The sequence below is a fragment of the Capricornis sumatraensis genome, chromosome 1 (genome assembly GCF_032405125.1).
Source record: "Capricornis sumatraensis isolate serow.1 chromosome 1, serow.2, whole genome shotgun sequence".
In the NCBI taxonomy this organism is placed as follows: domain Eukaryota; kingdom Metazoa; phylum Chordata; class Mammalia; order Artiodactyla; family Bovidae; genus Capricornis; species Capricornis sumatraensis.
The window spans coordinates 46,212,574-46,218,573 of NC_091069.1; positions in this window are offsets into that span (position 1 = coordinate 46,212,574).

Here is a 6,000-nt window from a genome sequence, read left to right on the forward strand (position 1 = left end):
CTCTGCAGATACAGTCTTAAATGTAAAAACTCCCAAAGACTCAACACACAAGCTGTTGTGATGAATGAATTCAGCAAAGTAACGATACAAAACACAAATCATTTGCATTTTTATACATTAACAATATGGAAAAAAATTACAGAATTCCATTCATTATAGCATCAAAAAATAAATACTTAGAAATTGACCAAGAAGGTGAAAGATTTGCTTGGTGAAAACTACAAAACACTGTTGAAGACAAATGGAAACAGATTGTAGGTTATGGATTCAATTGTTAAAGTGTCAATATATCCAAAGTGATCCAAATAATCCCTTACCAAAATACCAATGATGTTTTTTCAAAGAGCTAGAACAAATAATCCTAACATTTTGTATGGAACTACAAAAGATGTCCAAAGCACTCTTTAGAAGAATAAAGCTAGAGGTTTTATGGACCCTGATTCCAAGCTATATTATAGGCTACAGTAATCAAAACAGTGTGGCACTGGCATGAAGACGTACATTTAGACCAGTGGAATAGAAGAGAGCCCAGAAGTAAACCCTCATCAGTTCAGTTGCTCAGTCGTGTCCAACTCTGCGACCCAATGAATCGCAGCACGCCAGGCCTCCCTGTCTATCACCAACTCCCGGAGTTCACCCAAATTCATGTCCATTGAGTCGGTGATGCCATCCAGCCATCTCATCCTTGTCGTCCCCTCTCCTGCCCCCAATCCCTCCCAGCATCAGGGTCTTTTCCAATGAGTCAACTCTTCGCATGAGGTGGCCAAAGTACTGGAGTTTTAGCCTCAGCATCAGTCCTTCCAATGAACACCCAGGACTGGTCTCCTTTAGGATGGGCTGGTTGGATCTCCTTGCAGTCCAAGTGACTCGCAAGAGTCTTCAACACCACAGTTCAAAAGCATCACATATATCGTCAAATGAGTTTTGACAAGAGAGCCAAGGCCACTCAATGCGGAAAGTTGAGTCTTCAGCAAATAGAGCTGGGAAAACGATATCTACATGCAAAAGAATGATATGAGACCCTTACTTAACACCACACATAAAAATTATCTGTAAATGGATCAAAGACCTAAATTAAGACCTAAAACAATAACACTCTTAGAAGAAAACACGGAACAAAAGCTTCACAACATTAGATTTGGCAATCACTTCTTAAATTTGACATAAAAGACAGATAACAAAAGAAAAAGACAAACTGGGCTTCATGATAGTTTAAAATTCTGTGCATCAAAGACACTATCAACAGAGTAAAAAGCAACCCACAGAAAGGGAGAAAATATCTACAAATCCCATATCTGATAAGGGATTACTACCTAGAATATAAGTCAGAAACCACTGAGTGGCTAACACCTTCACTTTTTCAATTTTTTCACCTAGAATGTCTAGAAAGAACTACCAAAACTCAGCAAAGCAACACAATTTAAAAATGTGCAAAGAACTTGAATAGAGATTCCTCCTAAGAAGATATATAAATATCCAATAAGCACATGAAAAGATGCTCAACAGCACTAATCATTAGGGAAATGCAGATCAAAACTACAAGATAACACCTCCTACCCTTGACTATACCAAAGCCTTTGACTGTGCGGATCACAATAAACTGTGGAAAATTCTGAAAAAGATGGGAATACCAGACTACCTGACCTGTCTCTTGAGAAATCTGTATGCAGGTCAGGAAGCAACAGTTAGAACTGGACATGGAACAACAGACTGGTTCCAAATAGGAAAAGGAGTACATCAAGACTGTATATTGTCACCCTGCTTATTTAACTTCTATGCAGAGTACATCATGAGAAACGCTGGACTGGAAGAAACACACGCTGGAATCAAGATTGCCGGGAGAAATATCAATAACCTCAGATATGCAGATGACACCACCCTTATGGCAGAAAGTGAAGAGGAACTAAAAAGCCTCTTGATGAAAGTGAAAGAGGAGACTGAAAAAGTTGGCTTATTAAAGCTCAACATTCAGAAAACGAAGATCATGGCATCTGGTCCCATCACTTCATGGGAAATAGATGGGGAAACAGTGGACACTGTGTCAGACTTTATTTTTTTGGGCTCCAAAATCACTGCAGATGGTGACTACAGCCATGAAATTAAAAGACGCTTACTCCTTGGAAGAAAAGTTATGACCAACCTAAATAGTATATTCAAAAGCAGAGACATTACTTTGCCGACTAAAGTCCATCTAGTCAAGGCTGTGGTTTTTCCAGTGGTCATGTATGGATGTGAGAGTTGGACTGTGAAGAAGGCTGAGCGCCGAAGAATTGATGCTTTTGAACTGCAGTGTTGGAGAAGAGTCTTGAGAGTCCCTTGGACTGAAATGAGATCCAACCAGTCCATTCTGAAGGAGATCAACCCTGGGATTTCTTTGGAAGGAATGATGCTAAAGCTGAAACTCCAGTACTTTGGCCACCTCATGCGAAGAGTTGACTCATTGGAAAAGACTCTGATGCTGGGAGGGATTGGGGGCAGGAGGAGAAGGCGATGACCCAGGATGAGATGGCTGGATGGCATCACAGACTCGATGGACGTGAGTCTGAGTGAACTCTGGGAGTTGGTGATGGACAGGGAGGCCTGGCGTGCTGCGATTCATGGGGTCGCAAAGAGTCGGACATGACTGAGCGACTGAACTGAACTGAAATGAACCCTTTCAGATGGCTGCTATCAGAAAACAAAACAACAGGAATTACCCGGCAGTCCAGCAGTTAGGGCTCCACACTTCCACTGCAGGGGTCAAAGGTTCAGTCCTTCATTGGGGAACTAAGATTCTGTGATCCCGCAAGCCATGTGGCATAGCTAAAAAAAATTACTTCACACAGCTTAAAAACAAGTTATTAAATACATTAATGCACTATCATATTAATATTATATATTAGTATACTTTATGTTTTGACATATAAACAATTAATATATGATTTTATTTAACATACATTTAAGTGGTTTCAAAGTAACTGTAATATATTTATTTCATATATATTTGTTATATATGAAATTCTGTCATGAATTCTTCTGTAACCATGAGTTGTTTTTTAGAAATAGAGTCTGCAAAGTGAAAGTGAAAGTCTCTCAGTCATGTCCAATTCTGCCACCCCATGGACTATGTAGCCTGCCATGCTCCTATGTCTATGAAATTCTCTAGGCCAGAATACTGCAGTGGGTAGCCATTTCCCTCTCCGGGGGACCTTCCTAACTCAGGGATGGAAGCCAGGTCTCCTGCATTGCAAGTGAATTCTTTACCATCTGACCCACCAGGGAAGCCCAGAGTCAATAAACCGAAAGGCTTTTTCTAGCTTTGTTAAAAAGTTATTTTCTAACTTAATTGCACTAACTGATCAGAGAATGTTGACTGTGCAATATTAATCCTTTGACGTGTCTTGTGGCTAGCTTTATGGCTTAGTGCTATGGTTTCTTTTTACAAAGTTCCATGTGTTCCTAAAATAATACATACTCTCCGATGGTTCTATATACATATTTATGTAAATTTATTTCTATTATTTTATAATATATGTGCTCAGTCATTCAGTTGTGTCTGAATCTTTGCAGCCCCATGAACTGTAGCTCCCAGGCTCCTCTGTCCACGGGAATTTCCAGGCAAGAATATTGGAGTGGGTTGCCATGCCCTCCTCCAGGGGATCTTCCCAATCAGGGGATCGAACTCACATCTCCTGGCTGCACTGGCAGGAAGATTCTTTACCACTAGCTGCACCTGGGAAGCCCTTTAAAATATATAAAATATATTTATATACATATTTTCTAAAATATGTATATTACTAAATATGTATGTTCAGTTCAGTTCAGTCACTCAGTCGTGTCTGACTCTTTGCAAACCCATGAACTGCAGCACACCAGGCCTCCCTGTCCATTGCCAACTCCCAGAGTTTATTCAAACTCATCTCCATTGAGTTGGTGAAGCCATCCAACCATCTCATCCTCTGTCATCCCCTTCTCCTCCTGCCTTCAATCTTTCCCAGCATCATGGTCTTTTCAAATGAGTTTGTTCTTCACATCAGATGGCCAAGTATTGGAGTTTCAGCTTCAGCATCAGTCCTTCCAAAGAATATTCAGGACTGATTTCCTTTAGGATGGACTGGTTGGATCTCCTTGCAGTTTGAGGGACTCTCAAGAGTCTTCTCCAATACCACTGTTCAAAAGCATCAATATTTCGGCACTCAGCTTTCCTTATAGTCCACTCTCACATCCATATATGACTACTGGATAAAACATAGCTTTGACTAGATGGACCTTTGTTGGTAAAGTCCTGTCTCTGCTTTTTGGGTTTCCCTGGTGGCTCAGAGGTTAAAGCGTCTGCCTGCAATGCAGGAGACCTGGGCTCGATCCCTGGGTTGGAAAGATCCCCTGGAGAAGGAAATAGCAACCCTCTTCAGTATTCTTGCCTGGAGAATCCCGTGGATGGAGGAGCCTGGTGGGCTACAGTCCACAGGATCGCAAAGAGTCAGACACGACTGTGTGACTTCACTCACTCACTCACTCTGCTTTTTAATATGCTGTCTAGGTTGGTCATAACTTTTCTTCCAAGGAGCAAGTGTCTTTTAATTTCATGACTGCAGTCACCATCTGCAGTGATTTTGGAGCCCCCCAAAATAGTCTGTCACTGTTTCCAATGTTGCCCCAACTATTTGCCATGAAGTGATGGGACCAGATACCATGATCTTAGTTTTCTGAATGCTGAGTTTTAAGCCAGCTTTTTCATTCCCATTTTTTACTTTCATCAAGAGGCTCTTTAGTTCTTCTTCACTTTGTGCCATAAGGCTGGTGTCATCTGCATATCTGAGGTTATTGATATTTGATATTGAAATATTGATATTTCTCCCAGCAATCTCAATTCCAGCTTGTGTTTCATCCAGCTCAGCATTGTTCATGATGTATCTGCATATAAGTTAAATAAGCAGGGTGACAATATACAGCCCTGACGTACTCCTTTCCCGATTTGGAACCAGTCTGTTTTTCCATGTCCAGTTCTAACCATTCCTTCCTGACCTGCATACAGATTTCTCAAAAGGCAGGTCAGGTGGTCTGGTAATCCCATCTCTTTAAGAATTGTCCACAGTTTATTGTGGTCCACAGAGTCAAAGGCTTTGTCACAGTCAGTAAAGCAGAAGTAGATGTTTTTCTGGAACTCTCTTGCTTTTTCATGATCCAAAGGATGTTGGCAATTTGAACTCTGGTTCATCTGCCTTTTCTAAATCCAGCTTGAACACCTGAAAGTTCATGGTTCATGTACTGTTGAAGCCTGGCTTGGAGAATTTTGAGCATTACTTCTAGCGTGTGATATGAGTGCAATTGTGTGGTAGTTTGAGCATTCTTTAGCATTGCCTTTCTTTGGGATTAGAATGAAAATGATCTTTCAGTCCTGTGGCCACTGCTGAGAGTTCCCAATTTGCTGACATATTGAGTGCAACACTTTCACAGCATCATCTTTTAGGATTTGAAATAGCTCAACTGGAATTCCATTACTTCCACTAGCTTTGTTCATAGTGATGCTTCCTAAGGCCCACTTGACTTCATATTCCAGGATGTCTGGCTCTAGGTTGGTGATCACAACATCTTGATTATCTGGGTCGTGAAGATCTTTAATGTATAGTTCTTCTTTTTATTCTTGCCACCTCTTCTTTATATCTTCTGCTTCTTTTAGGTCTATACCATTTCTGTCCTTTATTGTGCCCATCTTTGCATGAAATGTTCCGTTGGTATCTCTAATTTTCTTGAAGAGATCTCTAGACTTTCCCATTCTATTATTTCCCTCTATTTCTTTGCATTGATTGCTAAGGAAGTCTTTCTTATCTCTCCATGCTATTCTTTGGAACTCTGCATTCAAATGGGTATATTTTTCCCTTTCCCCTTTGCCTTTCACTTCTCTTCTATTCAAAGCTATTTGTAAGACCTCCTCAGACAACTATTTTGCTTTTTTGCATTTCTTTTCTTTGGGGATGTTCTTGTTCCCTGTCTCCTGTACAATGTCATGAACCTCTGTCC